Below are 13,706 nucleotides of genomic sequence, written 5' to 3'. Positions count from 1 at the left end.
TGCAAAAAGCCCTCCGCCTGTTTGATGAGTTTTGCCTCGACCATGGTCTAGAGGTCAATGTGGCAAAAACGAAATTTATGGCCTTCAACCCTCATAGCAGCTTCAGAGGGAAAAGAGTGTTCATGAATGGGCAACCTCTAGAATTGGTAACCAATTTTACGTATCTTGGATTGCAAATCTCAAGTAGTAATAACTGGCGTAAGCATCTAGAAATGGCCTCCCTGCGATTTAAACAGCTAACTGGTGCCCTGAGCAGGGAATTTAGCAGGTCATTCACAAAACCAATAAGCCCGGTATTGCAAGTTTATGAGGCGAAGGCCCTAAACTCTGTCCTTTATGGGGCGGAGCTCTGGGGTTTTGATCAGCTAGCGACTTTGACAACTGTGGAGCATAAATTTTTTCGAAGTATAACTGGTCTTCCTCAGAGCACCCCTTTGATCCCACTTAGGTATGACCTGGGCAGGAGGTCCATTAAGGACATCGCAAGGCTCCGTCCGGTTTTATACTGGCGGAGGCTCTGGACTATTCCTGAACTTTCCCACTATGCTAATGGCCTTATGGACATTATAAAAACCGATGTCTTCCATAAAATTGAGTGGCTGAAGAACTTACATGCGTCTTTAAAAGACATGGGTATGGAAGGGATATGGAATGACCCAGCGACTGCCCAGTTTCCGTCAAAAAGTTCTCTTAAAATAGCATACTGGGAAAGAATCGATTCCCAGGTATTGAGTAGAGCTACAGGGATGTCCGGGAATTTTCTCGAGTTCAAAGACTCCCCTAGCCTTGAATTATACTGGGATCTGGTGACTAATGTGGGTGATAGGAAACTCTACTTTCAGTTTAGAGCTGGCTCATTGCCTCTTAGATTTTTGACTGGAAGGTGGGCCAGGAACTCGGAATTGCAGTGCCCTGCATGCGGGGCTGCAATAGAAACAACTCCCCACTTTCTGTTTGCCTGCCCGGCATTTACCATCCCAAGGCGCGTTTGGCTTTCCCCCATGTGCAAGTCTCTCGGCACAAGGAGCTGCGCTGTGGCATTACGCATTTTGCGCACTAGCTCTTTAACAATAGTTTCTGTCGCATTGGCAAAGTATTTGGGCTGGGCATGGGCATTGCGGAGAAAAACAATTAAGCGTACCCTTGATGGGCTTTAATGAATTCTGTGGATGGGTTTTTCCCTTTTAACCCCTGAACTAGGGATTATTTAAAAGTGTTTTTATTACTACATGTCAGTCTATTGAAGTGTTTAATGTTTTTTTTTAAATGTATTTTAACGTATTTATTGAAATCTATGTTTTATGTACTATGTTTGTGTCTTTTATGATTGTTTTTAAATCGAATAAAGACTGATGATTGGATAATTGGAGCAGACTGGACAAGTTTTTCTAGAAGACCTATTGCCAGAGACTCTATGAAGGAGGAGATAAGGCAGGGGCACTGCTTTGTTGAATGGTGAAGCAGGAAACACACCACTCCCCGCTGTTGGCTGTAAAGGACAACAGGGGAAGACTGGTTTGCACGCAACAGGCCATCAATGATGTGTTTTTCTACCACCTGCGCAAGATATACGTGACCCAACCGGGGGATGCAATGGAGAGGGGACGGCAATACCTTGCTGAGGTGACAATGCAGAGGCTTGAGGAGGATGATCGGGAGCCGTTATATAGAGAGGAGACTATAGCAGCCATCTATGATCTTAGACCAACAAAGACCCCATGAGGGTTGAGGTTCATACAGAATTCTATCAAAGACGTGCATACACTCTGGTGGATAAACTATTGTAGGCATACAAGAAAACACTGATGGCTAAGAGACTCCCAGACACGATGCATGAGGTAATGGTGGTAGTGGCCCGCCAAACCCAGTAAAGACCAGACTGAGACCTCCTTCTATCGCTCACTGTCTATGTGGAATGTAGATGTTCAGATACTTAGTACGGTGCCGGTGGTGCGCATACTGGGCCGCCAGCCGACTTTAATACACATTGACCAATGCGGGTTTATCCTGAAATGGAATACTCTCTGTAACCTACTATGAATTGCACATGTTTACCATGCCCTGCACCTGGCAGAAGACACTTATGCCTTGGTGCTCCTGGATATCAAGTAAGCTATTGGTTCTTGAAAAAGTGGGTCTGAGTGCCTGTTACATACAATGGGCCAAACTCCTCTATATGGAGCCTGGGTGAGAGTACGGATGGGGCAGATGATCTCGGAGAGGTTTGCCCTTCATAGGGGCATGCGGCAGGAATGCCCATTGTCACCATCGCTATTCGCGCTAGCAATGCAGCCCATGGCTTGTAACGCTCTGAAAGGCACTCCGGTCAGGGGGATCAGTGTGGGTGAGACACAACATGTGGTCTCTCTCTATGCCAATGATGCCATCAAATATGTGCATCAGCCTGAGTGAGTGGTGCCCATCCTACTGAGGGCACTAAGTGACTTTGGTGAGGTCTCTGGGCTCCATGTCAACCACAATAAATCCAAGCACCTCCCCCTCGGAGTGCTGCCAGCTTTCCTGCCTAGATGGGCTACAGTGACTGGACTTCCCTGGGATATGAGGTGTGCGAGGTATTTGAGAATTATGATTGCCCTCATGGAGTTTGACTTTATGAACCTAAACATCGGTAGGGGTATGGAGGGTCTGGGACCAGTGCTTCGGTTCTGGAAGATACTCTCCCTGTCAATGATGGGCAGGGTTGCTCTAGTCAAAATGGTGATGCTCCCCAGGTGTCTCTATACTCTGCAAGGCACACTGTATGAGGTTCCACACTGCTACTTCACTGAAATAGATAGGTTGATAGTGGAACTGATGAGGACAAGCAGGCAAGGATATGCCTCTCCACACGTAAATGTACCTGGCTTCTGATTTGCGAGCATGGGCAGCTATGCTAGAGGGGTTGAGGGACATCTCCTGACTGCCGTGAAAGTGTGGAGTGCATGAATGGCTACGAGAAAGCTATGGCAAGATATACAGCTGTAGTGATCTATGTGAAGAAAGGGGCTGTAGCCAAATTTTTATTGACTGTTAAGGTCCGGAACCACACTCTGAGGTGGCTCTGTGACTGTGTTATGGTGACAGAGTTAGGATCAGAGACTAAGTACATAGACAGAGCGGCAGGGGGGTGTTGAGTGAACTGTTTATTGTTGGTTTCGAAAACCTGTATTAGGCAAACTTGTGTTGAACCTTGAACTGCATACCTTAGTAAAACTTAATAAAAACTATATACAAAATGTGTAATCTCCAGTACCCTCCGCAGAACACTTTCTGAACCTAAGGCAGAACAAAATAAGCCTGGGCCTGCTGTCTGTAGCCTGAGAAGAGCCCTGATGGACTTACCCTGCTCTTTCTTGTACCCAATACAAAGAAGTGGACCTTTGGAGGACAGTGACCAACCGGTCAAGCCAATCAGACCAAAGTGTGTTGCCACTGGGCTGAAGAGTCATGTTCCTCTAGCTTGATGCTCTTTCACTACAGCATATAGAATCCAGCATGACCTCATGGAAATGGTACTTGACCTCGTGGAAATATCTTTGGTTTCAGCGTACAGCCTTTCTCTGTTAGAGGAATCCAACCTCCAAAAAAGTGACTGAGGGCGAATAAAGAAACCTTGACAGAGCAAAGGAACCAAAAGTATTCAACCTTTTCTGGGTGTCAAACCCAAATTTCTACTTCTCTGAGCTTTTCCACCAAAACAGCTTCACAGGGACTGAGCCCAACAGTTATCCAGCCTCATGTAGCCCTCTTTCGCTACAGCCTTCTGCCATGTCCTGCTGAGGATGATTGGTCTCCATTTTAAAACTAATTCTCAAGGTAAAACAGCCTAGTCAAACCTTGTTACTGTATCCGACCTGTGGTCCATTGCAGTTAGCCTCTAATCGAGCCTAGGTCCCGATCTACCGCCACCAGTTGACCGCAGTTGGCGTTCAATGCTTGTTGGTACTATTTTGATATTAAACATGAGCAAGACCTATGGGTCCCATATCTGACCATGCTAGCCAATGCCCTCGCTAATGGAGCATCAGTTCCCGATTCTTGGTTAGGGGCAGAGATATTGCCAATCTATAAGAAGGGCGATCGCTCTGCCCCTGCCAATTATCGTCCAATTAGCCTTATAGATGCGGTACAAAATATTGTTGCCCGCCTACTTCTGGGTCGTATACAGGGCTGGATGGCCGATTTCGACATATTAACACCACTCCAGGCGGGTTTTCGGTCGCATATTGGAACCCTAGACCAAGCGTTTAGGGTTATGCTCCTGTATTGGAAAGAGGTTTTCCTTGGGGGTGGCATGCTTTTTGCTGCCTTTGTGGACCTAAGGTCCGCATTTGATCTTGTTCCAAGGACTAAGTTGTGGGATGTTTTATTGGGATGGGCATGCCTAAAGAGCTGGTGGCTCTTCTTATTAAATTACATGAACATACATATGCTAAAGTTCAATGGGGTAAACCCGGGGAGGTGACGGATAGGTTTGAGGTTTCTAAAGGGGTTAGACAAGGGTGTGTTTTGGCTCCCACCTTGTTTTCCCTGTTCATTACCGGGGTTATGAACTATTTTACTAATTTCCCTACTGATGCACCTTCCCTTGCTGGCAAAAAAGTCCCCCTGCTAATGTTCGCGGACGATACGCTCTTAATTTCTAAGACGAGACAGGGGTTACAGCTTGCACTGTCTCGCTTTGAGCTTTTCTGCCGCGATCATGAGCTGGAAGTTAACGTAGGGAAGACCAAATTTATGGTCCTCCGTGGTCCAAGATCAGTTAAATCAAGGGTTAAAATGGGTGGGGTTATTCTTGACCAGACAGCTGTTTTTACTTATTTGGGAGTCACATTTAGTGAAAATTTGAGGTGGAAACCCCAGATAGACGTCCTTACCCTTAAGCAAGCCCAACTTGGCGGAGCTCTTCTGAAGGAACATAGAAATTCGCTAACAAAACCATTGGCTCCACTGATTAAAATCTATGGTTCCAAAATTCTTCCAGCCATTATGTATGGGGCGGAGTTGTGGGGCTTTAGTGATATGTCCAAACTTAAGGTTGCACAGAACAAATTTCTTAAGTCAGCAATAGGGTTACCGCAATCAACTCCTCGTATTCCCCTATTGTATGACCTAGGCTGTAACCCGATGGAGGACATGGTACGGTATAGACCACTTGCGTTTTGGCGGCGCCTATGGACGACACCGTAACTGTCTATGTATGCCGAGGCACTCCTGGAAGTAAAAGGGCTACGGGGTTCGTCCGGGATTACTTGGTTATCAGCAATAAAAGCTTCCCTGATCGATATGGGGCTGGGGTCCTTATGGGCAGATTCTGTTACTGCTGTTTTCCCCTCAAATAAGTTTTTTAAAGCAATCTATTGGAGTAGGATTAAGGAAAAGAGATTAGCAGCTGTTTTGGGTGGCTCCATGACAGCACTATTCCTTGTTATCAAGGACGTCCCCACTTACGATGAATACTGGGACATTATAACAAAGCCATTTGATCGTAAATTGTATCATCAGTTAAGAGTTGGCTCTCTCCCTGTTCGTGGGGTAACGAGTTCATGGAATCTATGTGGCAATGAAAAATGTCCCTTTTGTGTGGAGGAGGTAGAAACTGCTGATCACTTCCTTTTTTGCTGCCCAATGTACACTCAACCTAGACGTGTATGGCTAAAGCCTGTATGCCGTTCACTGGGAACAAGATCAGCTCAGGTTGCCAGTAGAATCCTAAAATCTGACACGACTAAGTATATTGTCATAGGGGTATCTAAATTTGTCAGTTGGGCTTGGTCAATTCGGACCCGGAATTTGAGTCCCTAATCCAGTAGTACACATAATGTTGCTAGTGGTTTAGCATATTGTTTATTATACTATGAAATCTGTTCTTATCTTTTTAAGTGGCTACTGATTGTACCAGTCGTAAGTCTTTGTATTGTATTTAATAACTTTTTATCTTGTTTTTAGTATGTAATTTATATATGGATTTTATGGACAACTAGGACAATTTATTATGGATTCTGTTTTATATGTATAACATGTCTTTTATGATGTAAATCGAAATAAAGACCTTTTGACTGACTGATATTAAACTTTAAAGATTCATATCTGTGATTTCCCTCATTGGATGTTTGTTATTTTAGTGTCATTTTATTTACTAAAAGTTACTCAACTGTTTTAAAGTGGTTTGGCATTTTTATCGTATTGTGTTTTGACTTTATTACAGTTTGGTACTGCATTACACACTGCTTCTAAATTAACTCTGTCTGCTCTGTGCCATAGCTTCCAGTGGGTTGAGCTTAGGTAAGATTAGGACCTGTAGTGGTTCGTCTTTACAATGATTATGATTACTACTTCAGGTTGGTAATCACCCCCCTCAACTAACAGTTCAATTTATTACACTAAGGGTCCGCACAACTAGAAATGACCCCTGCAGACAAGAGTATTTCTGACGAGGTTTCCTGACTCATAACACTCTAAATCTAGACGAGCCTAACTAGTTATAGAGAATTGTGCAATGGAATAGTTGTGGTGTGGGTATACACCTGCCTATTTTCATTTCTCTGATCGGTGGGGACGATAAACAAACCCCTTTTGGGGTTAAGGAAATCTATTTGAGTGTTTTAAGTGACAATATTTTTTAATGTCACATTTAAAAAGTTAGCAAGACGTAATAACAGCTAACGTGCACTCAAATTATACATTTGCTCCAGTAAAACTACGTATACTGCAATTCTTCTTTCTTGGTGTGCAATGCCTGTGGTGGTTCCACCCTGCCACCTGTTCAATTAAGAAGTATAAACTAGAGCACTGTGTTCTAGACAGGCTATGCACAACCTAATACACTCATGAGAGAGTGTGCATTATCAATTCCTCAAACACTTGATAGTTTAGATTGATGAAAAAACAAGTAACCTAATAATATAATACATTATCAATGTGCTGTAAATACAATGTAAGTCTTCAGACAATAAACCATGAACAATGTCCTTCTTCTTGATGTGCTTCTTTAATTGACACGTCTGATGAAGATCCAAATTCAAAAGTAAATTCAAAATGAGTTTCTGCAGTCCATAAAACAAATCCAAAACAGTGTAGTAGAACTCATTCCTCAATCCCAATGCATTTCGGGTGTTAACTCCACCCTTCTTCAGGGGATGTCTACAAACAAAATTAATCACATTTAATACATTCCTAAAATCTTTTTACGCGGCACGATAAACCTGGGTTCACATATTTCGGGCACTTGATAATATAACACTTTTTGTTTCGATCACAGGAATTTCACTTTGTGGCATACTACTAATCTGTCTATCTCACGTTGTAGCTTCTAATCCTCCTGGTACATAGAGGCCTGTAACTTTGTTTTTCATTTCTGTCTCAGTTCAATATTCTAGGTTTTAGAAATGTATTAAATGTGATTAATTTTGTTTGTAGACTACCCCTGAAGAAGGGTGGAGTTAACACCCGAAATGCATTGGGATTGAGGAATGAGTTCTACTACACTGTTTTGGGTTTGTCTTATGGACTGCAGAGACTCATTTTGAATTTACTTTTGAATTTGGATCTTCATCAGACGTGCCAATTAAAGAAGCACATCAAGAAGAATGACATTGTTCATGGTTTATTGTCTGAAGACTTACATTGTATTTGCAGTACATTGATAATGTATTATATTATTAGATTACTTGTTTTTTCATCAAGCTAAACTATCAAGTTTTTGAGGAATTGATAATGCAGACTCTCTAATGAGTGTATTAGGTTGTGCATAGCCTGTCTAGAACACAGTGCTCTAGTTTATACTTCTACATTTAAAAAGTTGCCATTTTTCTGACCAAACCAACTGTGCCTTCCTGCTAGTGTCCTCTGTCACATGACTGTGAATGGCCTCCTGTTGTCGGTTGTGTATTGCTTCTAGACTTTGAGACAAAAAGAGGCCTAGGTGTGAGAGACCAGTTTGTCTCTGACAGAATGACTTGGGAGGAGTTGGGCCTTGACCTGATTACACTTCAAAGGGCTCTGCTTGCAACACACACAAAGGATCCTACCACTAGGCCTACCCTTGCATTTGTCATCCATGGCAGTTCAGAGCCATGACTAGAGAAAAGTGAAGAACTGACCAGATGCAGTTTTGTGGGTAGGTCAGGGAATTCCCCCCAGACGAAGGCTGGTGCCAGGTATAAAAAAGGGACCTTCAGAACCTCTAATCAGAACACTCCTGGACCTGTGAACGCTTCAGAATAAGGACTCAGTTCAGTTTAGTTCAGTTCATAATCTTTATTTCGATCAATAGATCATAAAAGACATTCACAATAGTTCATAAAACATTTTGTTAAGGAGGTGGAGGACCACTTTGACCATAACACTTGGCAAATGTACAAAAAAATCACAATTAATGATTAACAATTTCAAGATCATAACAAGTTTAAAAGGTTGAATATAAAATGAGAACCCATAAACCTTTAAATGCTCCTCTTCTTCTCTTATTTCTATAAAATTTGGAGGTGTCTCTATTTTATAAAAGGTATCATAAAAAGAAACAATTGATTGAATAATATAAAAATACTAAGACCAATTGGACAGAGAGAGGGCTACATAAATGATTATTTGTTGACCATAACTATCGGGTACACAGATTTCTGTACAATGTTAGGAGACTGTGGGAATCATTGCTACAACTATTTTTATACATAAACTGGAATACTCATTGGTCATTGCTCATCCAATTAAAAACTGTAGCCTATCGAATCAAGCACCATCTAATTCTTATTGTAGGCTACTAGTTGGGTTGACCACAGACATCTTTCGCATTTTATCACAATTTGACCACATCCAGTTTAATAATTTGGCAGTTGATATTGCGCACAGTTAATTTGTGTTAGACTTCAATATTCTTAAAGCAGTGGCACTAGACCGAGTGCCCAGATTTTTACATAAATGTTAAAGCCATTTATCCCAGGGGCCTTATAAGCAGAACAGACAAATAAAATGTGTGAATAGGTCTCCTCCTGTTCTGCACATAGATGGCATCTGCTATCGTTAGTAAGTAAAAGATTTTAAGGGAAGTGTACCCGCCCAAAATTGGAAATGAAGTCTTTTGTCTCTGGGCTTAGTTATGACATCCCAGTATGGTTCATACGGGGGGCAAGGTTTAAACTCTTTGAATTTGCCTGACAGTGTTGCACTCTCAGAGGTTCATATACTATTTGTTATGATCATGGACCAATAGAGCTCCTTCATTTCTCTTTTGGAGGGAAACCGTTGGCCCACTGGATCTTTCCATAGATGTCTCAAGCCCATATTGACCAGTGTGCTTTTCACCTTTTGTAACCAGATTATCTTACTGGAGGTGTCAGCTTCCCTAACATCCTTAATACAGAGACATAGTGTGATAACTCAGGAGTTGTCCATAGTGTACGCCAGAATGCTATCGGGCCGAACCTTGCTATCTCATCCAAACGATTACAGCCTAGGTCATAGTATAGTGGCTTTAGCGGAGTGTTTTGCGGGAGACCAGTAATGCTTCTCATGAATTTGTTTTGAGCTAGGACTAGCGATGTCAAGTTATCAAAGCCCATTAGTTCTGCACCATAAAGTGTCGAGACGCTGACTTTGATGTTATAAATCTTCAATGCTGTGCTTATAGGCTTAGTTAGTGAGGACTTGTGCTCTCTCAGCAATGCTCCTGCTAATTGGTGACGTTTTAAAGCCATAGATTCTATCAGGGTTTCCAAGTAAGTTTTTTTCCAAGAGTGATCCCTAGGTAGTTAAAATGTCTGCCTGTTCAAGGTACTCATTGTTTAAATATACACTAACCTTTATAGCTCAGTGTTTGTGAAAAATCATACATTTGGTTTTGTTCACGTTTATCACAAGACCACAATCCTAACAGAAGTCTTCAAAACGTGTTAATGCTCTCTGCAGCCCACTCTGTGTTTTCGAGATGACAAGCGTATCATCAACGAACATAAGTATAGGTATTTTGGTACCTGCGAGTGAGGGAGCATCAGTCGGGTAGGTGGAAAAATAATTAGCAACCCCATTTAAGAATAATGGAAATAGTGTTGGGACCATAACACACCCTTGGTGGACCCCTTTAGATACGGGGAATCAATCTGTGTTATTACCCTGTGTGCCCCAGCACACCTGTGTGAAATTCTCCTTGTGAAGTCTCACAACTATGGACAATCGATCTAATGGCATCCCTGGGTCCTTTAGGACCAACCAAAGTTTTTCCCGAGGAACCAGGTCAAATGCAGATTTTAAATCCACAAAGGCGGCGTAGATGGTACCTCCTGCAATCACTATGTTTTGCCAATAGATTAATATAAAACGGTACACCTGATCAATAGTGCTCACATGGCACGAAATCCTGCCTGGAGCGTTGTTAATATGTCATTATCTGCAATCCATTCCTGTATTCTTCTCAGCACTAATCTTTCCATTATCTTTTGTATTGAGTCAATTAGGCTAATTGTCCTACAGTTGCTGGGGCTAGATCGATCACCTTTTTTGTAGATGGGTAAAATTACTGCACCCTACCAGGACTCAGGAATGGAAGCTCTGCTAACTATTGCGTTGGCTAACAGCAATATATACCTTTGCCAAATTTCCCTGTCATACAAAAAATAATCTGCCGGTATGCTATCGGGGTCCGGGGCTCTTCCTCCAGTTACTGCACCCAGAGCTATTTCAATCTCCCTAATGTCAAAGTGGAAAGCTGTATTGTGTGTTGGGATTTGAAATGTTTCCACAGAATTCCCCCTCTTCATCTATGGTGAATTGCGCCGAAAACTGTGTGACCCACAGATCTGGGGCTACATGATTTTGTGGGGATGGCGCCTGCCCTCCTCTCCCCCATTTAACCAATTGCCAGTAATTTAGTACATTTTTCCCTGTGCTGGCCTGATGAGATTGTGCCACCTCTGTTCATCTCAGTTGTTCTTGGCTTTCAGCTGTGTGGCTTTATACGTGGAGCCTCAGACCCCTGCCAATTTTAGGCTATACGGATTGCCATATACCGGCAGTAAAATCAGCAAGATTTGGCCATCCAAAGAGGGGATTGGCTACGTATCTCTCTACCAAACTGGACTGGTCCATGGAAGAACAACCAACGGGGACCAAATGGATCCTTGTAATAAAATTGGATAATCTAAAGTCTAACATTATTCCGACAATAATAATTTTAATAAATATCTATATCCATCCAAAAAAGGCGACTAAAGAGCTGCATATGAGGACCCTGATTAAATTGGTAAAAACAATGCAGATACAATATGCACAAGCACAGTTTATCGTCACAGGTGACTTCAACACAAATTTATGCAAAAATTTCAGGAACAATCATCAAATGGGTAAAAGTTTCAGAAGTCAGCTAGAATCCCTAGGTTTAAAAAATTTGAATGGAAATACCAGAGGACTCTCCGGCATCAATTACTTTTCTAAGTGGGAATAAGAGTTCAACTATTAACCACACATTTGTGAGTGAAAAGGTAAGGTCTCAGAGGCACAAATTTCAGATTATTCAACATACAGAGAGTGATCATTTTCCACAATCAATACAATTGGAACAAAGTTTTGGGTGTCTGATGGCACCAAACGAGTTAACCACCTCACCCTTTGTATATAGCCTAAACAGACTAAGATGGAGAGGAAAAGGTATAGAGAAAGTAATGGCTGAAGTATATCTTCAATTAGGAACAAAAGAAGAAATTGAGAAGGGATCTGGAATGAAAGAAAATCAACTATCAGGAAATGGGGGAAGAGTAGAGGCTTGGGTCTCCTTATCAGCTATCTTATTGGAAAAATTCCCACATAAAAGAAAGCAAGAGTGACACATCTTACACAGAAAGAATGTTTTGACAAACAGACATCAACCCTGGTACAGTATGAATCTGGAAAGGCAAAAACACCAAATGCGGCAAGAAATTTGAATAGTTGCAAAGCAGTTATGACATGGAGTACTACCAGACAAACGTAAGCTAAAAAAATTAAGAGCTCAATATAAAAATAAAACATCATGAGCTTATTTGGAATAAACTGCTAGTGGCAAGTAAACAACCTAACGGGAAAGAATTTTGGCAAGTTATAAACATGCTGACACATGGAAAATCCAGACATCATACTGTAGGTATCAACGCAGATATGTGGGCGGCCCATGTGAAAGAAATGTACAAAGAACCGGAGTACAAACAAAATACAGAAAGTTGTGAAAATGTAACCGAAGAGAGAAGGAGCCTGTCAACAGCAGCACCGATAATCACAGGAACTCAAGAAAAAATCATCATGAATATACATCAAAGCAAAAATAACCCTGAACTTACAGATACAGAAAAGTTAACAAAAATCATACAGAAATTAATAACAGAGGGTGCAGCAGGCCCTAATAGCATACCAAATGCTCTCTTAAAGGAAGAGCCTGCTCACTGGGCAGCTGATCTTACACCACTTTTTAAGGAGCTGTTCCTGACAAATAAAATCCCAGAATCATGGAGGGGAAGTATTCTTCAACCAATCTTTAAAGGTGGAAATCAGTCACTGCCCAGCAACTATCGACTCATTGCTTTAACAGATGTTGAAGCTAAGCTATACGCTATCTGTCTGCTTGAACATCTCAAAAAATGGTCTGATGACACAAAATTGATACCTCGGTTGCAAACCGGATTCAGGGTAGGGGCTGGCACACTGACCAATTTATCAGCCATAACGCTACTAATCAGAAAAGCCAAACATCAGAACAAGCGGATGTTTGCATGCTGTGTGGACTTAAAGTCAGCTTTTGATTGTGTGCCCCGAAATCACCTATGGAAAAAACTGGCAACGTGGGGTATTCCAAACAACTTACTGAGCGCCATTAAATAACTATATTCTGATACCTGGACTCAGGTGAAAATAGGTGATTTTAGCTGTGTAACAAAGAAAATAGGCACCCACAACGGATTAAAACAGGGGTGCATGTTAGCCCCAAGCCTTTTTAATCTGTATTTAGCTGATCTTGAAGAAGCACTTACTAGAGTAAACAGCCATCCACCAACTTTAGCCAAAGAGGAAATTAGGTGTTTACAGTATGCTGACGATATAGTACTTTTCAGCCAAACCCCAATAGGGCTACAGAGCAGTATGAGCACACTAGCGAATAATACGGATCGGCATGGATTAGAATGAAATCTATCTAAATCAAAAGTAGTGTGGTTAGTGGATGCCAAATTCAAAAAACACGCGTGGTTTTTGGACGGAAATAAAGTTGAGGTTGTTGCCTCTTATAAATACCTGGGGTTTAAAATCGAGAGAAAACTGAGTTATAAACATCAGTCTCTGTCAATGAGGGCTAAAGCGCAAAGTCTTATCTATGGCTTCAATTTATTAAAAAAAGAAATTAAGCTGTCCATCTTACAGCCACCTATTATCTCTTATGTCAGCACAGTTAATGCCTTCTGTCACATATGGTAGTGAAATTATGAGGGGTCGTGAAATCGCAATCTTAAAAAATATCCAAATGAAGGTTAATAAAAATGTCTTCCTCATACAGCCAGCAGCATCACCATCTCAAGTCCGTTTAGAGTTTGGTCTGACCAATCAAATCCATCAGAGCAAAAGTGCGTTGAATAAATTATGTGGAAGGCTTAGAGCAGCCACAATTGACTTTATTGAGAATTTGTACTGGAAAGAAATAGAAGCTCAGGGAGAGAAGAAAACACAAGGTTCCTGAGGCTGCTACTTAGAAC

This window comes from Triturus cristatus, chromosome 11 (genome assembly GCF_964204655.1).
Source record: "Triturus cristatus chromosome 11, aTriCri1.1, whole genome shotgun sequence".
Lineage (NCBI taxonomy): Eukaryota > Metazoa > Chordata > Amphibia > Caudata > Salamandridae > Triturus > Triturus cristatus.
Note: the sequence above shows the minus strand (reverse complement) of the source record.